The sequence below is a fragment of the Equus asinus genome, chromosome 9 (genome assembly GCF_041296235.1).
Source record: "Equus asinus isolate D_3611 breed Donkey chromosome 9, EquAss-T2T_v2, whole genome shotgun sequence".
Taxonomy (NCBI): Eukaryota; Metazoa; Chordata; class Mammalia; order Perissodactyla; family Equidae; genus Equus; species Equus asinus.
Genome location: NC_091798.1, coordinates 77,656,900 through 77,684,774, shown reverse-complemented (window position 1 = coordinate 77,684,774; position 27,875 = coordinate 77,656,900). Strand labels below are relative to the sequence as shown.

Genomic DNA, 27,875 nt, shown 5'->3' with positions numbered 1-27,875 from the left:
CCCTTGGAGTGATATTTCGGTAAGGATGATTTTAAGAATTTGGAGGATGAATTGAAGGGCTCAGGGAGGTGAAGTATGGATGTTTAGCACAAAAATTATATATGACTCATGTCAAGATGGAACGCAAGGTTTCTTGTTTCTAATTCTTTGTTGATTATCCTTGAATAGTAACTTTGCTTTCACTTATTTCCAAACTGGAAGCCAGAATATGCTTAGTTTACTAATTAATTCAAGAGACACTTTTAAAGTGCCTGCCTACTTTGTGCCAGGCACTGTTCCAGATGCTGGAGACGTATCTGAGCAAAACCCATAAGGCTTACACTCTAGTGGACGGCAGGGAGGCCAACAACAAACCATAAACATAACAAATCACCCAAACACGTTGAAGATTGCACTGTCAAAAAGCTACAGAAAAATAAAACAGAACAGAGAAGGGAAGGAGATGCAATTTTAAAGGAGACCATCAGGACAGGAATCAATTAAGAAGATGACATCTGAATAAAGACCTGAAGGTGACGAAGGGGTGAGCCCTGTGGATATCTAAGTGTAGAATATTCTAGTAGAGGCCAGTGTAAAGAAGTTGAAATCAGTCATTCATTGTATGTCAGCCTCCGCTGATACGAGACATAATATAGTCAAGGCAAAATTCTATAGATGAATACTCTAATATTTGTGATACTTCTTTTATTATATTCCATTTAACATTCATCCAATAAATATTTACAGACTACAAACCATATACTAGGCATTGAAGCAATAATGATGAAAAGATAGACACGGTTTTTATCCTTACGAAGCGACAGTTTAATGGAGGTAGGAGAGACAAGTAAATGGTTATCATACAGTAATACACACTGTGGTAGGGGTTGTGCACAGTGCCATGGGGCACAGGATAGGCGCACTCTCCCAGATTACAGGAGATGGGATTTTAGAGAGAAAACTACTGGAGATTAAAATCTTTCATTTCTGCTTCCAACAGTATAGACGTCAGAACAGAATGTATAGAGACTCAAGTAAAAAATGCTTCACCTGTATTTAATCCTCACGACTACCTCGCTATGAGGTAAGCCCCATTATTACTGTCATTTTATAGGTGAAAGAATGGAAGCACAGAGAGGTTAGGCAACTCTTCTGAGGTCACAAAGGTAGAAAGTGGCAGAGAAAGGATATGAACTCAGGCACTATGGCTCCTGTTGTCTTAGCCACTACCATGCACAATCTTTGAGCAGCGTGCCTGTGTAATAATTTGTTAATGAATAAAGACCTCCAAGTATTTTCCAGCTGCTTATAGGTAAGGTTTGGTATGGACTGTCTGAATAGTTTGATTCTAGAATCAGCTTTTATCAGTATGACCTAGAATACAGAAAGTCTGTTTTTGTCTGAAAATCAAAATCAAATCATCTTGTTCATACTGGGGTATGAACTTCTGACACTGGTATTCACTTGCCCATTAATATAAAAAGTTTGCACCAGAAGCAGCTCTTTGGAATCCTCTCTCCTCCCTTGTTTTCTGACATTCTCACTAGATGAAGAACAGCCTCTTTTAATTTGAGTGCTGTCTACTGAGTGCAACAGATTTTGTCAAATGTCCAGAGTCCATAAATAAATGTTAAAAATCTGTCCTCCAGAGCCTCAGTCCTGCTCTCAGATCCTACCTTCAGAGACAGAAGTTGGCTTGGCTTTTGCTTAGAGTCAGTAAAAACATCAGGGATGTTCCGGACCAAATCACAAATTATGTGACTTCTTCCAGGCTACCAGAGAGTTGTCAGATGGCAACCATCCTGATTAGAACTGCACCAGTGACCTAGATGAAAAATCTGGAAGAGCTCTGAGCGGAGGCACCTGTGGGTGTGGGAGGGGCTGTGGAGACTTGGAGAACTAGGTACTCGCTCTGCTGGATTTCTAAGAGCTGACGATTTCCCATTTTCATTATGCCCAGCTCCTTGACTAGTTAGACAACTGGAAATTCCAACTGGGGATTGCAAAAATTCTATCTGCTGAAGAAATAACCTTTTCTGACAATGATAAGTGACACAAATTCCAGTTGGAATTCTCATAAAGAGATAAACAACAGGAAGAACAATTGTATACGAAAACCTGGAAAGAGCAGGCCAGGGAATTAGAATCCTATCATTTTTAAGACCATGGATACTTTGCTAATAATATCCATGGCAGAAAGCCATTGAATGATTTAGCAAAAACTGTATGAATATTTATACAGCTCACATGTAGATATCTTTACTGTACAACTTGGTTATTTTCAGGTACGATGTACGTAACGTTAGATAACAGTGAAGCGTCATGTCTCATAAATCATTCTGAAGGCTGGATCCATCAAAACAGAATGTCCTAACAGCTTAACTGACTGGGTAGACATAGAATGTTTGAGAAAAGTCACATTCAGGTATAAATTTCAAACAGAGTAGGAAGAAGAAAGATTTTATCAACTGAATTTGGGGATAATGCTAGTTATAACGATAAAAAATAAAAAATCAAATTAGGATGAAAGAAATTTGGCAAAAATGGTGATCAAAGATTAACACTAAACTGAAATGGACTGACACTGCTATTATGTGAGTGTTATGATCTCATGAGGTGGAAGGAATCATGGTCAATTTTCTATTTATAAAGAGAGCTCAACTTATTATCAACATCAAAAATACTGACCAGGTTTACAGAGATGGCAACAAAATTTACCAATTGTGATCAGCGATTTTCAGTTTTCTCTTTTAATCCCACGCTCCTCTCAAAGCAAATAAACGTCTCCATAATATATAAATAACACAACTTTTAAAATTAAGTTAATAAAAATATACAACAAAATATGTAACTGATACATCTAAGTACTATTATACTGGTCTGAACTTATACTGAGACATTAAAAAAATGTTCTCTTTCTCTGAAACCCTAGATTGCCTCTGAGAGATAAAGAATTCATAAATTTATAATGATAAGCAAATGAAAACACAGAGTAAACATTCTAGATGAAAATATGGCTCTCCTAACGAAAGGCTAAAAAACAAGAGAAATGTAATGTGCATTAGAATCATATTGTGGGGAATGTGTTTGTATCTAATCTAATGCTTGCATACATTATTCCAATGCTTTGGGAACAGAGTAACAATTGTAATTTTGCTCTGAATCAAAATAACAGAATCTGTCATTTGACATGTAGTGTCTGCACTTTCATTATTGTTCATACAATAATTGTATGCTTCTTTTTACTGTTATTTTGTGGCAGTTTATCTCTTTAAAAACGCTACTCAAACTATCTTCAGCAGGAATCTCAAAGTCAAAATCAGTTACTATGTCTCGGAAGATGTTTTCAGTACACCCATACATAAGCTTATGCATATCTGTTTTGATAAAATGTGATTCTTACATGCCTAGTGTGTTATTGCACCACAATTTGCATTGTTATAATAGGTTATTGATTGATTTTCAGTTTAAGGGACTAAGGTAGTATTTGGTAATGACTGAGTGCTACAAGTTTATTGCAAGCGCCCAAGGTTCACTCACCCCAAGCAATTTAGTCAATAACCAATTTTTATACTTCTATCTCCTTCAAAATTCCAAACCAATAATCCCTGTGTATTTTTTTTTAATTATTTCAGTATCAGACTAACATTTCCCATGGAAATCAATATGGGTGCGATCCATTAGCCAAAAATCTACAGTACTGCAATACAAACATATTAAAAATATTGATCTTGCAAAGCTACTGATGTTTTGATTGACTTTAATGTTTGTAAGCAGCAATAACAGAATTTCAATGACTGAAACAAACTTTTGATTAAAATTATAGATTTTTCTTGGGGAGGATTTGCTATTTTACTGGTTTAAAGCATATCACATGGCTTACTTGCCTGCCATAAATGAGTGCAGTGGGATATACTTATCCAATTTCTTATTTGTAAATATTTTAGTCTATCATAGCTTACACATCTTTAATCTACTTTGAACTGCTCTGACATTTCAATTTCACTTCTTATTATACCATATAGTGAGGCCAAATTTTCAGACTGAGAGGGGTAGGAATTAAGAGCTCTAATCCTTCTTTTACTATTATGCAACCTTTGGGAAGGCATTTAACTCTCAGTTTAAACTCCCCAAATGTAAAATGGGATTAACTTTGGGAATCAGTGAACATTCTTATTATATTTTGAGATCAGTGGACAACACAGACCATACCTATACACAAGAGATGATTTAACCCAAATTTTGTCCCTTAAAGAAAGCATAGAATTTTGCAGACGTTTAGCGAGCACTTAGCAATGCTCTCATTTTATGTATAAAGAGAATGAGCTCCCAAAAGGTCCAATGACAACCCAAGGAGGTTCTCAGAGGTCTTTCCTGACCACTCTATCCAAAATACACCGCCGCATCCCCAGCAGGTACTCTCTCACCCTTTAACCTGCTTAATTTTTATCCTAACACCACTATCTAAAAATATTAATAACAAAATAAATAAATAAATTTCTCTTCTAAAATTTAAGCTCTATGCAACAAAACTTTCGTTTATCCTTTCACTGCTAAATACCCAGAATCTAGAGTAGTGTCTGACATACAGGAGGACTCAGTAAATAATTTTGAATGAAGAGGGAAGGAAGGAGCCAGAACTGCTAAGGGAAGGGGGTCGGGTTGGTGGGGGTAGACAGGGGAAGGACTTGGTTCTCCTCACTCTCAGTCCAGTGCTGTTCTGAGGTTTCCCTCTTAATACGCTCCTTGACTTCCTGGGATTTCAGAGCTAAGTACCAAAGGCTAAAGAGACCCGTACCTATTGCATGTACTTTTGTCAAAGTTAAAGGATATTTTCAAGTTTATTTTAACTGTTTCATTATTTAATTATTAACCCTTCCCCTGGATTCTTTTTCTCCATTTGTTCGCTCTACCTTCCACCATGTTAAAATTGTAATAAATTCTCCATACTTTTACTTGTGACATTTCACTAGAATAAAGAAAAACATCAAGAGTTCAAGCAAAAAATAGAAACTAAAAATTATCCATTTATCAGCTGCTTATTCTACTTCTCCTCTAATCATCTCCATATATAGTCCTTCAGGGAAAGCACCAAGGAATAGTTGCAAATCTGCTGGGACTTTAGCCTCCTCATAAATTCTATTAGCTTTCCCCCAAATTACCCTAACTACAGACACAATATATTTGTAAATATATAATGTAGCTCGAGAACAAATTCCCAGGCGCTCAAGGCTGCTGCCACCACAGACCTTCGAGAAGCGCCTCTGGGGCTGCTGCTCTGGGGTGGGTGCAGGGGAAGCGGTGTGTTCAGAACTACCAGATCTAGGTCAGAATCCCAACTCTCACACTTATAAACTTCGTGAACCTCGGTTTGTTCATCTGTAAAAAAGATCATAACACTCACTACAAAGATGAACCGTGAGGAGTAAACGAGGCGATACACATAAAGTGAACGGCACACAGCAGGTGTGCAAACAGGGCTAGTTCCCTTCTTCCTGCACACATCAGTGAAAAAAAAATACCTCATAATGCTTCCCATTTCTTAGTACTATTTTTTTTAAGACTCACTTCTGTGAATAGGCTCAGAAAATTGGAATCTGTGCAGAAGCTAAGACTGAAAAAGTGTTTAGATATTTATGTGGGATCACAAGTGGTTTTGGGGACTCAATAAGAGACAGACGGAAGGTAAAACTCTTTCAAAGAACTGAACAATGTGATCAAATAGTCAAAAAAAAAAAAAAAAACTTTGGTGGCTGGAGAAGATACTCTATGCAAGTCCCAGTGGGCAAAGGGTGGAAGGTGATGTTGCATTCCGAGCGGGGCTAACAGCATTGCTGTCTTCCACGTGCCCTTACCACTGGCTATTCCATCTCTGTAAGTGCCCTAACATTCCCACCCTCCTTAATCCATTCTTAGAAACCACCTTCAGCTTCCTAAGAATCTACCCTTGATCTGCCCTTCAAAGCAGCTCCCTGTCGGCACCTCCATTCGCTCATCCACTGAAATCCCTGAGAGCTACCGGTTGCTCTGGGGTTGCAAAGCTAGTGAGCGTCTGATGAGATCCCCTGGGGCTATCTAACGTACAGCAGCATTAAGCTAAGCTAGTCCTCCCCTTTCAGTGGCATCTTACTGTAGTGATGCCCACAAATAGTTTTAAGGAAGGTGAAGGACGTCTGCTAGGGGATATGCATCTAACTGAAGACCAACAAAATACTAAACAGAACGACGAGTTTTCTTAAAGCCTTGTTTTTATTTCTAAAAATGAGGAGGACTATAGGTACGAGAGGATGGGAAAAGCCAGAATGCAAAAGGGAGAAAATGGTTCTATGATTTCTGCCCAAGCAAGCAGTGTGACTTGCAGTGATCTTACAAACCCAGCAGCACTGATTCCTTGCCTCATCCTTAGCACGGCTATTACTTTGACCCTGCAGTTCAAAGCCTGACTGAAATATACTCATGACTTAATTACACACGATGGTACCCCTGGAAGTGTGTCCCTTTTGCTCTCCAGGCCACTGTTAGAACCACCAGATATTCACTTTTTGTGGATCATACACTCCTTTGAGAATACAAAAAAAGCTATGATTCCCCTCTCCATAACTCCAAGTCAACACAGAATTTCAAAGGTTTATGGAACTTCCTGCAGCTCTTCTATGGATCTCCAGGCCTGAGGATATTTAAGGATAATCGTTCTGAGTTGGAAAATACCGATGGATGCCCTCTCTCCTCACAGGATTGTACATACATAGTATGAAGACATCACTTATGGGTGAAGAGGGGAAGGAGAGGAGGGAGGCAAGTTTTAAATGGAAAGTGCTATTTTTCTTCAAGTTAGAAAGTATTCAGATGAAGGAAAAAGACCATTCAAATGCCAGGACTTGGATGTATGCAACATAAGTTGAATGCAGGCAAGTGGGAGATTGGCTCAATTCCAAATACGAAATATTTCACTTCTTTGGGGGAAGCTAACAATAGGCCAAAACCTCAAAGCATATATGTAAACCATTTAATAGTTTAAAAGGTCCAATATTTTAATTTCTCAAGAAATTCTCAAACTTCTCAGAAATTTTAATAATGCAAACACCTTAAGCACAGAGAGCTAGCAGTTGTTGAGAAATATTTTGGCAAGGATTCTAATGGAGATTTTGATCTTTTTTCAGGGACACACTAGAAAATTTAAAACAGTTATCGAGCACTTGGAAGACACCGTCCTAATTTATAACTATTTTAAGGCACATAAGATTAGGGACTGAAACGTCCAGATATTATGCTTCTAAATTGTAGGGTAAAGCATTTGTCCTCTTTAACTGAAGACAAAAATTGAGGGAAAAATATACTTCATACGCTAGTTACCACCCCCTACCCACCCATATTCTTCAAATAAGCAACTATTGGTCAGAGAGCACAGAATAAAAGCCCTCAAAACTCAATTAAGCTGGCAGAGAAATGCTTAGTAATGTCAAAAGAGAGACTTGAACTCAAATAACTTTGTCATTGAGATTATTACTAAATTTTTTGGTGGGGGGGAGATTTTGGAAGCTCTCAATTTATAAGGTCCCCTTCCCACAAGCTGGCCTTAAAACGTTACATTACAAATGTGGCCAGAGAAACAGTTTGGCAATTCCTCAGCAAGTTAAACATAGAATTACTATAGGACCCAGCAATTTCAAACTTAGGTATATAACCAAGAGAACTGAAAACAGGTGTTCAAACAAAAACTTGTACATGCATATTTATAACAGCATTATTCATAATAGTCAAAAGTGGAAACAACCCAAATATCCATCAATTGATGAACAGATAAACAAAATCTGGTATATTCATACAACAGAATATTATTTGGCTATGAAAAGGAATGAAGAACTGATACATGTTACAATATGGGTGAGCATTGATAACATCATGCTAAATGAAAGAAGCCAGACACAAGAAGCCACATATTGTATGATTCTATTTATAGGAAATGTCCACAATAGGCAAATCCATAGAGACACAGAGCAGATTAGTGGTTGTTAGGGGCTGAGGAGAAGGGCGAATGGATAGTGACTGCTTAATGGGTAGGGGTTTCTCTTGGGATTGATGAAGATGTTCTGAAATTAGATAGTGGTGATGGCTGCACAAAATTGTGAACGTACTTTAAGTCACTGAATTGCATATTTTAAATGGTTACACTGGTGAATTTTCTGTTCTGTGAATTTTACTTTAATTAAAAAAATGTGGCTAGGGTTCTTTTTCATTTGATTTATTATAATGTTGGTGAAGAGTTACATTAGTGAAACAAATTCCTACTAAAATTAAAAATTGGCTATTACCATAGGTGCTTCTTTTAAAGTCATAAAGTTTCCATGACTGTTTGATTAGGCTGTGCCTCATTGAAGTGCGAAATTACTCAATCATCTGGATAGTCAAGAATATCATCATAGGTATATCTTCACAATTCTGGTGAAACAAGACAAAGTCAAATTGGAGAATAAATTTACTTTGCCCAAAATTCATTGGAAGCTGAGGAATTCTGCTTTGCTTTTAGATAAGTGAACAAAATCGTACTGAAATGTAGAGATATAATTGTCAAAAAAAAAAAAGGACTTATTGCTTTATATTTACTCTTCTTTGTGTGCAAAAGCAGTCAGTTATTTTCTGCCTACAGGATACAACATGAAATCCACTTGCTAAGATTTGGGAAATTTGAAACGATGCAAGTTTACCAAACATTCATAATGCATCTAGTTACTTTACAGATGTACATCATAACCACTATATTAAACTTGATTTTTAAACATATTTTTATATTACATTTAATTTTTTAATTTAAAAAGTTCACTAATTTTTAGCATTTATTCTTTTTTAATACAAGCATTTAAGGGTATAAATTTCTCTGTTTAGTAATCTAGCTATACCAAAAAGTTTTTGTATTTTCATTATGGCTCAATTCTAGTATTTTCTAGATTTATTCTTTGATCTTTAAGTTATTTGGAGGGCTACTTCTTTAATCTTCTCTCCACTCTTTTACTCATTCCCCAACTTTTACTGTAAAAACATTTAAACCTATAGGAGTTGCGACAGGACAATGATTGCCCATACACCTTTCCTCTGCACTCCCTGATTGTTAACATTTTACCACATGTGCTTCATTGCTTTCATGTGCTTTTCTTTTCTGAACTATTTGACAGTTAGCTGCAAACAAAATAAATTATTTAACAACTGCACCTCAAGTATTTGTGTTTTCTGTCAAAGTCACAAGAGTCGTATTGGGTACATTATTATAGTCATCCACCTTTATAAAAGGTAGAATATGCATTGTAATAATTATCTTGACTTTTCTGTAAAATCTCTCACTATCCTCTAAGCACGATGAAGGCAGTTGACTTCTATTTCTTTGGTATGATAACATTCCAATTTCTGACTTTGAAATTGTTTTCCATCTTAAATGGTCTCTACACCTGCCAATTCAAATCTTCCCCTTTTCCCGTCTCATCTTCCACAGACACACCGCACATATTCATACATCCATTCTGTTAGCCTTGCTGTGTGTAACTCTCATCTGGGTAGTTATCTCCTGCTCTCATTTAAGTTTTAGTTGCATGATGCATTGCCTCAATGAGATCATAAGCTCCTCCAGGATAGGGTCTAGGCCTTTATAACCTCTATGGTTAGCAGATACTAAAATTCTTCCTCGACTTAACTGAAATCTTCATAACATGGTACTTGTTGAAGGAATGTAATGAATTGATTATATACATTTACTTCTATTGCGTTATATGCGATAATGTGCTACAAACTCATACAAATTAACGCTATAGTCTGACAATTTACTTTTGTTTCATTGAATCTAACCTCATATTCTCCAGAAGAAAGAATTTTCACGCTGAAAGAGTTCTTACAGATTTAGTTCACTCATATATATATATATGTAGATATATATATGTATATATGATTTTATATATATATATAATCACCAATCCTATAATTTTTCAAGCAGAGGAAACAGACCTACAGAAGTTAAATGATTGACTTAACATTGTAAAACTTTTAAAAAGCAAAACCAAAATTGGAGTTAAATGAGTTAATACATCTAAAGTACTTAGACCAGGGCGTGGTTGATATAGGAAGGGCTTAACAAATATTATTAACCTCAGAATCACGGTTTTTGGATGCCTCATTCAGCCCATCTTCCACTAAAATGCATTACTTCAGAATTCTACAGTAAAATAATAAAGACAACCTAATGGGGAGCATGTTATACGTTCTTTCATAAGCAAGAGATATATGACAGGAAATCAGGCAGAGGCAGTCGTCAGAACAGGCTTGATGACTCTTCCTTACTACAGGTTGCAAACTGGCTGCGTGGGGGCCTGATCTGAATGGTAGTTATTTTAATCGACCGATATAATAGCTTTAAAAACTTAAGTTTAACTATTAATCTCTCTAGACTTCAAATAAGAGAGATTTCAAACAAATACAGAGATTTCTGGCTTCTTTGGAAAAAGTGGAAAATTTGACAACATTGGACTTCCATTTCTGCATGCCACAAATCAGTTGGGGTTTGAATTTGTAACTTTTATCCTTTAGCCAAGGCCTTAATTATGATTAATATACACAATAATAATTTTGAATCATATAGTAAGAACTACAGTAGTTAGAAAATACTAAGTGATATTTGCTTGCTATACATAACTGCTAGCCATACCTAGGTAGCTATTTCCTAGGGTAGGAAAATGGATTGTTATAATAAAGATAAAAACAAAGGTGCTTGTAGTGTTTAAAGGGTTAATTAAAATTTAACCAGAAAATCCATTTGAAGAGAAGAACTCACTCTCTGAACTTGAGTTACAGAAGACACCACTGTATTTTTCTTTTATGGGAGATGCTGGTCCAATAACCTTGATTCATGTGTTAAATAAAAACAAATGACACAATTATATTTGGAACCATTTCTTTCTTAATTTAAATATAGCCCTTAAGATCTGAAAATATTTTAGTTAACCTACATTTGACCAGAACTAAGCAGCTATAAGAAAAAAAATTAAACATAAAAATAGGTTACAACAGATTAAATATCCTCCCTCTGCCACCTTACACTTTTTGGTGCTAAAACATATGCTCTGCCACCTGCAGATAAAAGTCACACACTGAGAGTGTATATTCTGACAAGAATTACTAGTTTCAAGCGTGCCTAGTGATTTTGGACAGTAGCACTTAAGAAACCTTCAATCTGGCGGTTTTATCACAGTGCATTTTCTAAAGCATTCCTACAGTCTAAAGTTGTACAAGTTTTGGGATCTGACCTTTGGGAGAAAACAAAATAAAATCAAACAAAAAGAATCCCAGGGTAGCATTTTGACCCAAATTGTTCTATTTTTTTTTGTCAGATATATACTTTTTTTCTCCCCCATTTATTTTACATTTCAATGACAAGCAACCAAGGGTGATTTGTACTTTTGTATTTTCTGACAGAGTAAAACTCTCTGTTAAAAGATCAAGATAACTTCCATTCCTAGGCACACTGGGAAAATCTGTCATAGGAGTTAAAAATTACTGTTGCTCCATAAAGAATTTATTTTCCTATTTTTAGATTTCCTTTACCCTAGCTTACTTTTTTATTTTAATACTTCATCTTATTCCAAAAGGGTTTGTGGCTTACAAAAGGAACCCAGGCAGAACTTCCAGTGATGGCAAGGGAAGAGGTTGGCAAATCATCTCCCCAAATACAACTATAAAAGACAGAATTGTCAAGTGCAAGCGTTTCGGCACTCTAGAAACCAATCAAAGGCAGACAACCAATTCAGAGGTGTTTATTCCTAAAAAACTGCTGAACTACAGGTAAGAACAGCGGTCATCTGTGGTGAGCAGCTCGGTAGGCATTGTAGTGCTTCCAAGGTGGGAAGGGCTGTAAAAACCTGCAGCTTCGCTGCTAGAGGGGCTGACTTGATTTGGAGTAGAAGGAGAAAAACATACGCCCAAAGGTGTTACCAGCAAATACAGCAAACTTGGTGGAAAACTAACCATAAAAGCCCATGGCCCTGCTAGACTGAGGCAGTGATCTCACCTGGGGTGAGGAGCAGACCAGTGGACTAGCCAGAAATTTAATAGGGAGATCCTGAAGTGGGAGAGCCACTGAGAGAGCACATGAACCCCCAGCATATCTCTCCTGACTGGGAGGCTGAGCACAGGCATGGAAGTCCCAGGAAAGCCCAGTAGAAAACAAAAGCTTGGGGTAGACTTAAAAAGTGCATGAACTTTGAATATACTCTGCAACTCACACACAGATCCATGCACAGAGCCCTGCTGGCTTGCGATGACTGAGCAAACACTCTGACCATTAAACTATGCAGGTGTGATCTCTAGGAAGCCAGACCAAAACAAAATAAAATAATAGGAATTAAAAAAACCCAAAAGAACAGAGATATCAGCATGTGCACCCTGAAGGCGAGACAGATTCTGCAGATTAAGTTCAGGCACTTCTAAAAACAAAACAAAAACCAATGAACAAACAAAAAAATAGCAGCAACAACAATAGTCCTCAAGGGAAATAAGTGAGAATCTAGAGTTGCTCTCACCACTCAACATGGCACAGGAAGTTATAGCCAGTGCAGTAAAGCAAGAAGAGAAATTAGTGTCATGCATATTGGAAAGGAAGATGTGAACTGTCTTTATTCATAGTTCTACACAGAGGAGATCCTAAAGATTCTAAGTAAAAAAAATTCTAGAACTAACAAGTTTCAGTGAGGTCAGAGAAACAAAATCACTATGCAAAAATCAATTTTAAATTCTTTATACTAGCAACAAACAATTCAAAAATGAAATTAAGAATTCCACTTACAACAGCATCAAAAGGAGTAAAAACTTAAGAATATATTTAACAAAAGAAGTTCAAGAAAACTACAAAACACTGCTAAGAGAAATTACAGCCGACCTAAATAAAGACCAAAGTAGAAGAACTTATACTACCTAATTTCAAAATTTACTCTAAAGCTACAGCATTCAAAATGGCATGGTGCTGGAGTAACAAACAGACATATAGATCAATGGAACAGAAGGTAAAGTCTATTTATAAACCCTTACTTTATGCAGTTGATTTTTGAGAAAGGTTCAAGGCAATCCAATGGGGAAAGAATATTTTTTCAACAAATGGTGCTGGGAAAATGAACTTAGATACTTGCCACATACCACACATAAAAATCAACTCAAAATGAATCATACCTAAATGTAAGAGCTAATCTACAACAAAACATTGGAGATCATCTTTGTGACCCTGACTTTGGCAAAGATTTCTTAGATGTCTACGACACCAAAAAATATGACCCATAACAGAAAAATAATGATAAATTGAACCTCATTAAATTTTGAACTCATAAAAATTTCTGCTCTTCAAAAGATACCATTAAGAAAAGGAAAAGACAAGTCACAACCTGGGATAAAATATTTGTAAATCACATATCTGATAAGGGACTTGTATCCAAAATATATAAAGAACTCCTTTAACCCAATAAGAAGACAAACATCAGATTAAAAAATAGGCAAAAGAAATATAGACATTTCACCAAAGAAGACACACATATGGCTAATAAACACATGAAAACACATTCAACATCAAGTAGTCACTAAGGAAATGCAAATTAAAACCACAATAACACCACACACCTACTGGAATGACTACAATAAGAAAGACTGACCATACCAAGTATTGGTGGGGATGTGGAGAAACTGGAACTCTCATACTTTGCTGGTTTGAATGTAAAATGGTGTAGCCACTTTGAAAAAGTTTTGTAGTCTCTTAAAAAGCTAAACATAAACTTACCATATGACCAGCAATTCTACTCTTAAGTATACATTCAAGATAAATGGAAACATACATCTTGACTGATTCATTATGTGAGTGTTCATAGTAGCATTACACATAATAGCTCCAAATTGAAAATAATTCAAATATTTATCAACTGGTAAACGGATAAACAAAATGTGCTACAGTTGTCCCTCGGTTTTGTGGTGAATTGGTTCCAGGACCCCCGCAGATAACAAAATCCTCGGATGCTCAAGTCCCTTATATGAAATGGCACAGTATTTGCATATAACCTAGGCACATCCTCCCATATACTTTATCTCTAGATTACTTATTACACCTAATACAATGTAAATGCTATGTAAATAGTTGTTAAAATGTATTGTTCAGAGGATAATGACAAGAAAAACACTCTGTACATGTTCAGTACAGACATCACCATTGCAGGCCTTTTGATCTGTGGTTGGTTGAAGCTGTGAATGTGGAACTTGTGGATACAGATGGCTGATTGTATATCCATACAATGTAATACTATTCAGCAATAAAAAGGAGTGAATTACTGACACATGCTACAATATGGCTGAACCTCACAAACAATGTAAGCAAAAGAAGCCAGACATAAAAGACCATATATTGTATGATTCCATTTATATGACGCTTGCAGAAAAGGCAAATCTAACGGAGACAGTAGATCATGGGTTGTCTGGGGCTGCAGGAGGGAGCAGGACTGACTGCAAATGGGCAGAAAGAAACTTTTGGGGATGATGGAAATATTCTAAAATTGAATTGTGGTGATGGCTGCACAACAATAAATTTGCCAAAAAATTCCTTAATTGCACACTTACAATGGATTTATTTTATAGTATGTACATCCTACTTCAATAATGCTATTAAAAAATAAACACAACATAAAATTAAACAAAAGTACAAAAACATTTGAAGAAGTCAAAGCAAAACTAAAAATGGACAAGAAAATAATGAACGGCATCAGTCCTAGTTAGTTGCTACAGATGAGACACAAATTTAGCTCTAAGCTTCCAAATGGCTAAAGCTAGGAGGGGAATACAACGGGTATGTCAGTGGTTCCCAAACTTGGGGAACCACTGGAGATTACCCGGGAACTTTGAAGAAGGCTGATTCCTGGCTCCCACCCTACACATTCTGATTGAACTGTAATAGGGAAGAGGCCTTGGCAGCTCAGATAGCGTTCTTGTGGAGCAAAGTTTGGGAACCACTGGAATAACATACTATAAGATTTTCATTGTCCATAAGATAAAAAGAAATACTTGTTTGGGGAAGAACTGACTTCTGGCAAGGATTTCTCCTCTGGGTTCTCCTAAGAGAAGACCTCATAAGATATACTGGGTTACTCTCTCTAAATCAGTCACCCTTGGCCCATGGTGGGCCCTGAATGGGTTACAAGGGTGCAGAAATAGTGATCCCTCAGTCTTCAGGGCAGCCAAGGGGACCAGAGGCAGCTGGAGTCGCTGTGCCTGTGGCCTCCAGCCTTGAGCTGTCTCCTCCATCCATACCAGGATACTGAACAAGTATTCTATTTTTGTAATATGTGGCAAAAAACAAAAAGCACTTTGTCTAAAAGATACCCATAATAGCTGTAACAGGGAGTTTTATATAATTGTTTCTTTTAACAAACTGATTACACAGCAGAGAATTCAATTCAGTTAAAACACTTCCGCAAAAGTATATGGCTACAAAACCCACCTGAACTCCTCCTTATAGGTGGCACTTATGTTAATGAATTTATTTATGAACGAGGTCACCTTATTTACCAGGCAGCCAAGTTTGGCGAAAGGAGCTGGCTGTGCTGCCCAATGACTTCTCCCCAATGTCTCAGAAACTGTGAAAGGCCTTACGATGCCCACCTCTCCAAATTCACTTCTTTACATGTAATTTTTAAGCTTGCTGTAAGCACAATGTAAATTACATTGCGTAAGATAAGCTTGTAGCATATTCATGTTATTCATGAGAGACTGACCTTAGATTAAAAAAAAGTTATAGTTAATCTTTAGTCCAAACCTTCTCCTCCACCTCCATTTTAAGTTAATTCCACGCACAGTGACTGTTTGTAACGTGTGTCACTGGGGGGGCATTAAGATCCTACTGTTCAAAACTTTGGGGGGGCATGAAATTTCAGGTAAAATTGCTGGTACAGAGGCCAACCAATATGGGGTAAGGTTTATGGCTCCATATATTCTCCTGGTCACCTGCAACCCTTAGTCAGGAGACTATTCCTAGTGGAGTTTTCCCAGCAAATATGACTTTGAGGAGATAGCCTTGATAAGTACATTAGTCAATCTTTATGGTTCTCTACCCCATTAGTCCCCACTATACCAGAGTTACACCAACTACAGACAGTAAAATCATCTTACATATTAATTTCCCATATGACACATCAGATTCCTGCATCAAGAGCTGCTGTTTTAAATCAAAAAGTTAGGTTCTTGCCTATATACCCACAATATTCCATTTAACTATAAATAAATTCTATTCTTCCCCTAATGAATTTTTATTATCTATAAAAATGAACCAAGAGGATTTTACTCTACTTATATGAATATTGCTATTACTTTTGTTTACCCTGAAAATGAAAGAATAAAAGTCTATGAATACACTTGTACTTCTAAAATGTATAATCAAAAGAGGATTTCAGAGAAAAGTACAAATGTGAGGATAGAAAAAGGGAAAAAGTTGTACATGAATGTTCAGTACTTATGGATAAAACATAAGCAAAAATTACAGCTAAAAGTTTTTAAAAATGCACCTTTAAGTCTGTTTATTAATTTAAAATTTATCCCAAATACAGCACTGCATTCTGCTGCAATCCCCTTAAGTGATCTTGTTAAATTTTGTCACAACATGTGTTACTGTAGTTCTACGCTTTTACCTTTGCACTTTGTAGTGTGTAGCAGAGCAACATAATTAACCACTGCTAGGTAGTGTTTACGTTAGTTCTCAAAAGGTTAAGAAGCTGATTATAGTTAAAACCAGCTTTGCCTGAGGCTTCAGGGGCTCTGTGTAATCAAATTAGACAAGCAGGGCACAGTGTCACCTAACACAAACCAGTGGCACTTTCTTCTTTGCTCTGACCCTTTTCCCCCTTTTTTATTAGAGGAACAACTCATGCTTTGCGTTTTTACCAGATAATTTTAAAAGACTTGTTTCTAATAAACTTGGCATGCAATCTCATAAGATGTCCACCTGTTTAAAAGTAATGAGAGAAAGTCGAGAAAATTTTGAAAAAAAATTCTGAAAAAAAATCTTGCAAAAAAAGAAATCTACATTTCGAGAGATTGAGATGTTTTAAAGAATGTATTTTCTTAAAAGGCAGGTGACAACATGATCACATGTACATGATATTACGGACATGTCCTAGATTTAAACAGACTCTCAGTTTTGCTCTGCAGAAAACCATAAAATGGTTTATCTGCTTCCAAGAGAACTCAGAGAACTTTATAAACCTGATAGATAAGGTATTAGCAGTTCTAAGAAACCATGGGTAACCCACTCTGCTGAGTTAGAGCTCATCCTCTTTCCATCTGTACTCTTTGAAGTCAGGCAAAGTGAACTGTATAATGGACGCATTTAAGGAGGAGGTTTAACAAGGTAAGAGCAAACCATCCCTACTTCAGAGACTCCCTTTCCACAAGGTTCTATATTAAATGCAGTAAGAGGTATCAGTCAAATCAAAAATCTTGCTACCTTTGAGCCTAAAGGGAACAAAAGCATGAACGCTAAAGAGAGATGAAAAAAGAAAAGCAATGGCAAATTTAAATAAACATCTAGAATCTTGTTCTGAACAAAATTTATGAATCACTGTTAAAATAATAGGTAACATTTGTTACAACTTTATCTTCCTATATTTGACTTTGAACTTTTGGTTCCAATTCTACATATTTGCTACTTTGCTTGAAATACAGAAGCAAATTGAATGTAAATATCCTACAAATGAGTGATCAGGAGAAAATGAGTTTTGCTAATGATTTATTCTGGGCAATAAAATCAAAACTTGTTATTTTAATTGATTAAGTCATAAAGAGATCCTGGAGAAGTCAAATCTTGCTATTTGCACAGTCAGACAATTTCTGCTAATCCAGCAGTACTTAACAAATTCACATGTGGTTAGCTTGTCTTGCCATAGCTGTATATCACATTTCTGTGCTGCAAGCTGTGCAAAAAAAAATCAATATGCCAAGTTTAACAAAAGGACAGGAAACATGATGTTCTCCTATATTTTCAATGAACCTCAAATGACTCTGCTGCTCACCCTCGGTACAATTTATGGCAGAGAAATGTATTCTTCAATGGAAAAAAACCTACAATGGCATGAATTATATAAATTCAGAGCTGAAGTTCTGCCTTATCCGATAACAATTTATTTAGAAGATTCTGATATTGTGATTCAATGTGCAGAGTACGATCAGCCATTCACAAGGCATTTTTTTCTTGATGAAGGCTAGCATATGTTCTTTAGACCAAAGAAATATATACTGTTTATTAATGGTAATACTTTGATGTATGTATTTAATTTAGGTTTTGGAGACTTTTTTCAAATGTCTTGTCTCACATGTGAAACATAGGATGAGATGGTACCTATTGAGCAAATGCTTTAAATTATAACACTAAGAAAAAAAATCCCAGTGGATCCTGAGCTATTGCATTGGTTAATTGATTCTAGATTTTTACATCTTCTTTTACTGCTGCAGAAGTACATTATGTGTTGAAGTAGATCAGGATGAAAATGTTAAGAATGAGGTAGGAGTGGTCATGACCAATAGGTCAGCACAGAGCAGTGCCACTTCTGCCTTCTCAACTCAGCCATGTGGAACTAAGAGTGGCAAAACAACCAGTAAGTTGGACTTCAGCCAAAGGATTCAGAACTGTTGCCACTGTTGCTTTCTTTCTTTCCTTTTTGAGTAAAAAAAGAATTGGCTTTAGGAATCTTCAAAAGGGCCATGCACACAGAAAAATAAGAAAGCTGAACAAACCACACAGACAGAGGAATTTACTTAAACATATGGAAAATTCTTTAGTAATTTCTCTTCATTCCACTGAGCAGCAGTAAATGGATTAATGGCACTTAGCTGGGGAAGAGCATGTTAGTGATCTGTACTGAAGGTATAAACAAGACACACTCAGAGAATCACACTTATTTCTAACTTTCTATTAACATGTTATATTTATAAGACAAATTACATTCATAGATTAATATACCACTGAATAGGCAGAAAGTTCCTAATCAGAAAATAACAAAGTAATGATTTTAAGTGTTGAGTAATATTAATATTGCTATAAATGATCATTTCAGTATAATTCATATACTTATTGCTATAAATGATCATTTCAGTATAATTCATATACTTATTTCAAAATAGAGGATATAACATGGCTCAGAATAGTAATAAGAAGTTTTTGTATGAATATTTAGGCAGAATACTAGAGCTTGGGGAAAAAACATACCAAGTTATACAAATCCTAATTTAAACGTACATTAAAGTAGACTCTTCAAAGTCTGCAACTACAGTTGATGGTCATATACAATCCTCAGATAGTTGCAGGCCCTAGTACATAATCAATCTACTCCCAGGAAATGAGACAGCTAACAATTTTGGAAAATGCTTATTATTTTAACAACAACAAAAAAGGGTCTGCACATTTTTCTTCTGGGTAGTGGTTTATTACTGAGAAAAACTACTTTAATATGTTACTGATTTTAGGTTTAAGTGGCATTTCAAATTATTTTCCCACACTTTTCATCTTTATAGATTTTACGTTTTCTAGCTTTTGCTCACCTCTGTAAAGGCTCTTTGGTAGTACCTCTTCCCTCTTCACTGGAAAACAGCTATTAATGAGATTTCCCTAGCACTGTATTGCCAATAAAGCAAATCTACGGATCCACTTCTGATGTAAATGCCTGGTCCCTCTTCTGGAGGCAGCAGTGCCGGTTCTCTCTTGGATGTCTTCTGTAGACGTCCAGTCACTTCTGTAAGCTCAAATGGAGGGGCTCACCTTCACTTTTTCTAGTCCTACTTCATTTCCCCAGCATCACTGGGATCTTCACTTCTTGTCTGCCCGCACTGGACATTTCTTCATAGCTTTTATACATCTCAAAGTGGTGGAATCTTCACAAATGTATCCTGAGTTTTCTAGTATGGCTGTTATCTACAGGCCAGAATAAATCAGCTGCTGCAAGCGGCAACATGGCTCTGTTTGAATTCTTAGGCTATGGAGTGGCTATTTAATTCTGACTGAATTAAAGCACTAGAAGAGAATCTCAGAGCTGGAACAGATCATGGAAATCATCTACCTAATTACCCAATATTTAAAATGATGAGAGACCCACAGAAATTCAATAACTGGCCCAAAGCCATATAGTGGTTAGTGATTCTCATCATTCTGTACTCACATTGTGCTGCAATTATTATGCTCCTTAAAATAGAATTGGGGAGAACCATCAATAAATTTCCTAGAGATAAGATTTCTACCATTTTCAATTAACATATTCCTTCTGTTTCTACTGTTGAACCTTCCATGCACTTTTTCATCATATCTTTAACGTGACTCCTGGGTCTTTTTCTTCCCCGATCCTCCCTTTCTTATCTGTCTGTTAAAAGATGTGTACAAAGGCTATCTTGTTCACAAGCTGCTGTGGCCACATTATTTTCCTATAGACACTGCTCATTAAGTATCTTTCCTAAGTCAAACTGAACCTTTCTAAAAGTCTGTCTACCATCTATCTCCAATAAACTAAAATTCTAAATCTCATTTTCTTACCTGTTTTGTTCCCTTCCCTTAAGTAATGCAGATACAAAATCCTTCGGTTTCTATTTTTAGCACTCTCAAAATTCATTTGGGTTCCTACTATTTAAAAAAGCTTCCTTTCTCATTTTTCTTATGCTCACTTTTCTGAGCATTTTAGAGTAGCTTCCTTTCTCTCTCAACCTTCAACACTAGAAGAGATGTGCATTATTGTGCTGTTTACCCTTAACTCCTCAGGCCATCATGCCTTTCCCCTTTAAAATCCCTTCAAGATACCCACTTATGAGCATTTCTCTGCAAAATTCGTCTAATTACTGGGCATGATATTGCCTACTGCCATCACTTAATCTTCAAGTCTATTTCTTCATATCTTTTAATTTTAGAAACACAGAACCTTAGAATTGAAATAAATATTAAATATTCTTAAGTCCCATCCCTAATAAATGTAAGAATTCCATCTATCAAATTCTTGAAAAGTGGTCACTGAGTCTTTGCTTGTATGCTTCAAAAGACAGACAGCTCACTAGTTTACAATGCAGCCCATTCCATTTTTCAAACAATACAATCATTATATTGAGTCTATTCAATTTCCATAATCCACAATCAAAGCCTTTGTCATAAAGCATTCAGAACGTCATATATGGTTCGCGGTTGAGAATAGCTAAGTCATTAAGTTTTCTGCGAGTTCCTTTGGCGTCATAACTTTAAGATCTAAATGCCATCTACTAGATCTCAAGACATGCTCCTCCCTCCCCGACCCCTCCCCAGTGATACTGAATACCTACCACCAACTGTACTAAATTATTCATGGAAAAAAATTTCAAATTTTTATCTGGGCCATTAAAAGAAAAACTGGGAAGCTGAGGGCCTACAATGGAGGAAAGAAAGTCTCTTCAACAAATGGTGCTGGGAAAACTGGACAGCCACATGTAGAAGAATGAAAATCAACCATTCTTTTTCACTATTTACTAAAATAAACTCAAAATGGATCAAAGACCTAAAGATTAGGCCTGAAACAATAAATCTTCTAGAAGAGAATATCGGCAGTACACTCTTTGACATCAGCTTCAAAAGAATCTTTTTGGACACCATAACCCCTCACATGAGGGAAACAATAGAAAGAATAAACAAATGGGACTTCATCAGGCTAAAGAGCTTCTTCAAGGCAAGGGAAAACAGGATTGAAACAAAAAAACAGCCCACTAATTGGGAAAAAATATTCACAAGTTATTTATCTGACAAAGGGTTAATCTCCATAATATACAAAGAACTCACACAACTCAACAATAAAAAATCAAAATAACCCAATTACAAAATGGGCAGGGGACATGAACAGATATGTCTCCAAAGAAGATATACGGATGGCCAATAGACACATGAAAAGATGCTCATCATCACTAATCATCAGGGAAATGCAAATCAAAACTACACAAAGATATCACCTTACACCTGTTAGAATGGCAAAAATATCCAAAACCAAGAGTGACAAATGTTGGAGAGGCTGTGGAGAAAACGGAACCCTCATACACTGTTGGTGGGAATGCAAACTGGTGCAGCCACTATGGAAAACAGTATGGAGATTCCTCAAAAAGTTAAGAATAGAAATACCTTATGACCCAGCCATCCCACTACTGGGTATATATCCTAAGAACCTGAAATCAGCAATTCCAGAAGTTCCATGCACCCCTATCTTCATTGCAGCATTATTCACAATAGCCAAGTTATGGAACCAACCTAAGTGCCCAGCAACTGATGATTGGATAAAGAAGTTGTGGTATATATATACAATGGAATACTACTCAGCCATAAAAAAGGACAAAGTTGTCCCATTCACAACAACATGGATAGACCTTGAGAGTATTATGTTGAGTGAAATAAGCCAAACAGAAAAAGACAAACTCTGTATGACTCCACTCATAGGTGGTAGTTAACATATGGACAAAGAGAACTGATTGGTGGTTGCCAGGGGAAAGAGGGGTGGGGGGAGGGCACTAGGGGTGAAGTGGTGTATCTACAACATGACTAATAATAATGTACAACTGTAATTTCACAAGGATGTTAACTTTTATAACCTTAATAAAATAAATAAATAAATATTAAAAAAAAAAAAAAAGAAAAACTGGGAATCTTCAGCTGATGCTAGTTCTGCAATTTCGAAGAAACCAGCCTGCAAAAGACTTTAGTACCAAGCCAGCTACTTGGTTCTGAGTACAAGACAAGCTCAGGCTTCAATATACTAACTTTCACATAGCTGGAACACCATATATCCATGAAACTTTATTTCTCTTACTAGAAATAAAGCATGTGCTTCCAAGAATTACATTTCAGGCATTTATGATGGACAATCACGTTTTAGATTTCTTCCTTTTAACTTCATGGATTTACAGGGCCAAATACCAGACTCATCTTTTAATTTTTCATTTTATGATGCCTAACTAAATTGGTAGGTATATATATAATCTTACCTACATGTGTATATTATTCTTTTGAAATAAACATAATGAAGAACATTATGTGAACACAGCCTAAGCCCCTGTGGAAAAAGGCATAATTTTGGGAAAGGTGAATAAATAAATAAATATGGTCTAATTTTAGTGGCAAAATCTTGAAATTAAGCAAACAATCTTGGAATTAAGCTAATTCCCTGGACTGATTTAACTTTGGGATTTGTTTGAAGGGTAGTTTTTAATTTGATAGCTCTGGAAAAGGGGAAGCGGAGGGGTGGAACCTAGCGAGGCAGCTCTGTAAGATGAACTGCTGTTAGGGTGAAGCGGCTGGCTACAGTAATAGCTGGAAACCATAAGTGTTACAGGCTTTGAAGTCTGTTCAGCTTTGATGTCTTACTCTCATACTTAATCGTAAGATAGTATGGAAGAGAAAAAAATAAGACTTTCCAGTACTGTCCTTGGTGTCATTGCTCAGGAAATCCTAGCATGAAAAAGACTGGTGTCTGTATGAACTTTAAGGATCTCTGGCCTGCTCTTCATTTTAAAAAGTTTTAAATTATTGATGCTATAATTAAAATTATTTGTTACTTTGGGGCAAGCACATGGATATGCAAAAACATTCTTAAATTTGCTATTAGCATATGTTAATCAATCAATCAATAAGGAAACAGGTATTAATGATGATTTTGGGTTGTCATTATGCTAAGTATTACTTAGAACAAGTTCTATATAAGTGGTTGCCAATCTTGAGGAACTTATTAGCTGAGGACTGATAACCCGGCTTGGAAGGAGCCTTAGACATCGCCTAGTCCAAGACTGAGGCCCAGAAAAGCTGGCTTGTTTTGGAAACAAAAGATGAAATAGCCAAATACACACATACATAGACATACATTAAATAAACGACGACCAATAAACAGTATGTTGAAATGAAGACATAAAGAGCATCTTGTGAGTTCCTGGCTAGAAAAAAATTATGGAAATTTCATGTTTGGGCAGAGCATTGTTTCCCTAACTTCAGTTACTTGTGGAACACTTCTATACATTTTGCTATGTGCACAAAAATATCCAGTATTTTCTTTACATAAACTCACTTTTCCATTTGCTTATTATTCCATAAACAATAATTCCATTAAATGCGTTTCATGTGTTATTCATATCTTTTCCTATTACATATTAGAATAAACAAATAACTACTAAAATAAAAAGCAGTTCACTCACGAACCACCAGTGGTATGCACATAATTCACCGAGATGGAGGACTCAAGGAAAGAATATATCCTAATTATTTCTTGTTGTACTTAAATGAGAACTATGATTTTTAAGTCTGTACTCTAAGTATTTAGATGTCTGTGTGTCCAGTGACCTCAGATAACCTGAATTTAAAATGTTCTTTTCTTTTCTTTGGGGTCGTGTGGTTTGATGCTTCCTGCATTAAAACTTTGTTTAGTTACTGGAACTTGCCCCAGCTTACTTTATGGATAATAAATAATCTACAGTTAAAAAAAAATCTCTAACATATATGATAGTTTGAGACCAAGGTGGTAACATAAAAAGATGAAAGGGAAAAATCTCCTTTTGACTCTTTCTTAATAGTGCTGTCTTACTGCCTATTGTTTTAAAAGAAAACGAAAACTTTTTAGCTTTTCTAGGTAGAAAGAAACTACAGAAACATCTTACAGGCATGACTTTAAGGGGAAAAGGAAAAGAATGATTAAAATTCTACGGCATTCCTCTTGTTTATGTGTCGTATCACGTAATGAGATGAGGAAGAATCCAGAGTCAGATACTGGCAGAGAGGGGTTAACTTCACCTCCTGAAAACAAAAGGTTATTCCTCTGTTAAATTCTTACCCTTTAAGTGCATTAGACTTGACTGTAAACATAAACAAAAGCCACTGGTGGGCAATTAAATTTGAAGAAGTGGCCCATAAAAAGTGGAATATCCAGCATGTATTAGAATCAGTTACACAACATCTGATTTAATAGTTAGATTTTAAGCGTTCCTCTTATAATACATGTTAAATGGTCTCAACAAATCATATTCCGTAATGTAGCAAAATGACAATTTCAATGTAGTCTAAGGCTTGTAGGACAAGAACATTAAAGCAAATTAATCTGTAATCCTTTATCTACATTAAAAGGTTGAAAATCTGCAGGCATTTGTAACAAGAACTTTAAAATGAATTTGCCATTCCCAAAGTCATCTCACTAGACAGGAAAGAGGAACTTGGCATGTGACCAATAAATTATGAGAGAGCAACACCTCGGGGTTAGAGGGTAGGATGACTTCAACAAATCTCACCAGCTAGGGCAACAGATTAAGCTGGGGGAGAGGATGCCCTACAACCTTAACCTGTTAATACCTTTAAATTCTTAAGAATGACCTCTAGTCTGCTCTTTCATATTAGTTGTTAGTTACACTAATTACAGCTTAACTGGTATTGTTGCTACCAGTTTTCCCTCAAAAGACATGTAGAGAAAGGTTATCTCTAATAGCTTCAAATAACTTCAGCCAAATTCTGCTGTGCACATTAGGAGCACTTACCTCCAGTTTTCAATGGGTCTTTTATAGACATCAAAGGAAAGACACTAAAAGCAATGTGTGTTTGTGGATTCTATAAAGCATTTCATATAGGAAGCTGTAAAAATAAGAACAGTAACTTCTCCTGTGACTACAACTCTAGAATAGTTTAAAACAAGGTCATTTATTTTTATGTTTATTTTCAACATATAGGGGCTGGTGATTTCAAATATAAGGAGCTAGTTATACCTTGACCATGCTAGTGAAGTAAAAATACTTAGCCCATGAAATCCTCTCAAAATTTATGGTTTTTAGAAAGGGCTAATGAAATTTCTATCATGATCTTTTAGAACCATTTTAAGTTCAACATTTACATTGATGTTAACCTAACATTATATGGAACTGTGCACAGATTCCAAAGCCCATTTACAAAGATTCAAATACCATCTGTGAAGCTGCAGTAAATTATCCTGTAACATTAATCTTTAAACTAGGCACTAAATCAGAACAGAAACATACCAAAGAGATTTAAAGCAAGAGAGTCATAACTGAATTATCGAGATTAATGTAAATAGTTTTACACATAAGAGCTGCAGGTTCTCAATATCAGTTTTTCCTTTGAAAGAAACATAAAAAATTACTTCTAAATCTTAAAAATAAATTACTAATATCTAATTGACACCAATGTTTTTTGTACATACAAAAAGAACTGTGGAAATGATGGCTGAACCGCACTGTTAACCTAAGTGTACTCTGAGTTAAGAAATACAATAAAAAAATTTTGATTTTATAAAATAGACACATTAGGGAATGACTATTAATGTTACAAAAAGAAACTTTGTTTTACAAAAGGGAATCTGTAAACCAAACCCAGTGCTCTTAAAAGATGTTGACCAACAGAATTTTGAGTTAAATGAAACTCTGGGAAAATGAAGACAGATAATTAGAGTACTATGTATCATCAAATCCAAAGTGCCATTGATTTTAAGATTATCATTACTCCATGTACCACTTAGAAAGGAAAAACATTGCCAATTAAGCTATGCCATAATGCTTTCTTATCTCTCTGACTGCAAGATATATTCAAACTTTAGGTAGTTAAAATTGCATTTTGTAATAGATGAAATACAATATTTTATAATAAATTGACTTGCCTATCAATATATTTAATGAACAAGTAGTTTCTGTGAGAGCAATCAGTTTTGAAATATAGTCACCAGGTGATATTATATAATTTTACTATATACAAAGCATTGAGAGGACACTGACCATGTAGTCTATCATCTCTGAGGATAGAAGAAGAGGAGGGGCAGCTGATACATTAGTGATTTCAGTTTGCTTGACTAATTTATTGATTAACTAATATCCCCACTTCTTTCCAAGGATTTAAGGCAGATGACACGAAGATCACATAAATAAAATAATTAGGAAAATAAGAAACAGAAAACTAGAACTCGGGAAAAGAACAAAAGCAAGCAGATTGTAAGAACCTATATTATTTCAAATAAATATAAGAATAATTTATGAATAACAAAATAGATCCTAGATTTTTATTTTTCACTACAATTTAAAAAATAAAGCATAACATACTTACCTGTGAGAACTGAGGGATAATTTTGCCTGAAATATAGGACCTTGCTAATCCCAAAGAATTTCTATAAAACAGATTATTACAACCTACTATTATGTGTTAAAAGATAGATATCAAATGAAAGTATGACCAAAAAAGAAACCAAAAACTGGGAAAAATAACCCGAAAATATCAGCAGCTCTCCCTTGAAAAGATTATTTTGGTTGTACCAAGAGATACAGTAGGATTAGTATGAAGAACTAGTGGACTAAGTCTGTGTATGTTCAAATGTTAAAACTGGTCTATGACAGATGCTATTAAGCTATCTTAGGCTATAGGTGGGGAAATGAGTGGGCGCCACTCCACGACTCAACGGTATTGACTGGAATGAATACTCTTGCAAGTAAACCCTCCACAGAGAGGAACTCAGGCTTCATGCAGTAATCAGTGAACACAGCAAAACTGACGCAGGGCATCGTGCAAACATTTAGATCTATTTCAGAATCACAAACTCGAATAAAGTTTGCTGATGGATCAGTTCAAGTGTTTAAAATGTAGGATCTTCTTGTATTTAGTTATCCCACATTTTTTCTTCTCTCTGCATCAGATAACAGAAGCATCTGATTGTGGCACATACATTAAATTTTCCAAGAAACTAGAGAAACTGATACAAGGACAACTGTGGTGGACACATCCAAAACCCTTCTTTGCGGAATCATTCCTCTTCAACTCACGTAGTCTTTGTTGGGCTGTCAATTATAATGTTATGCCCCAGCCCCAAACCCCTCATAGATATGGCTGG

General features: G+C 35.8%; 2 protein-coding genes across 13 annotated transcripts in view; both read right to left on the bottom strand.

Moving 5' to 3' along the window:
- The window catches only part of ARB2A (ARB2 cotranscriptional regulator A), a 381,926-nt gene that overhangs the window by 64,981 nt on the left and 289,070 nt on the right, over positions 1-27,875 (bottom strand). The gene's annotated exons all lie outside the window — the stretch shown is intronic.
- The window catches only part of POU5F2 (POU domain class 5, transcription factor 2), a 62,624-nt gene that overhangs the window by 19,813 nt on the left and 14,936 nt on the right, over positions 1-27,875 (bottom strand). Inside the window, 1 exon segment of the mRNA XM_070517784.1 lies at positions 1-27,875. This exon segment is cut by the window's left edge and continues 19,813 nt beyond it; it is cut by the window's right edge and continues 13,095 nt beyond it. The gene's annotated coding sequence lies outside the window, so the exon portion shown is untranslated.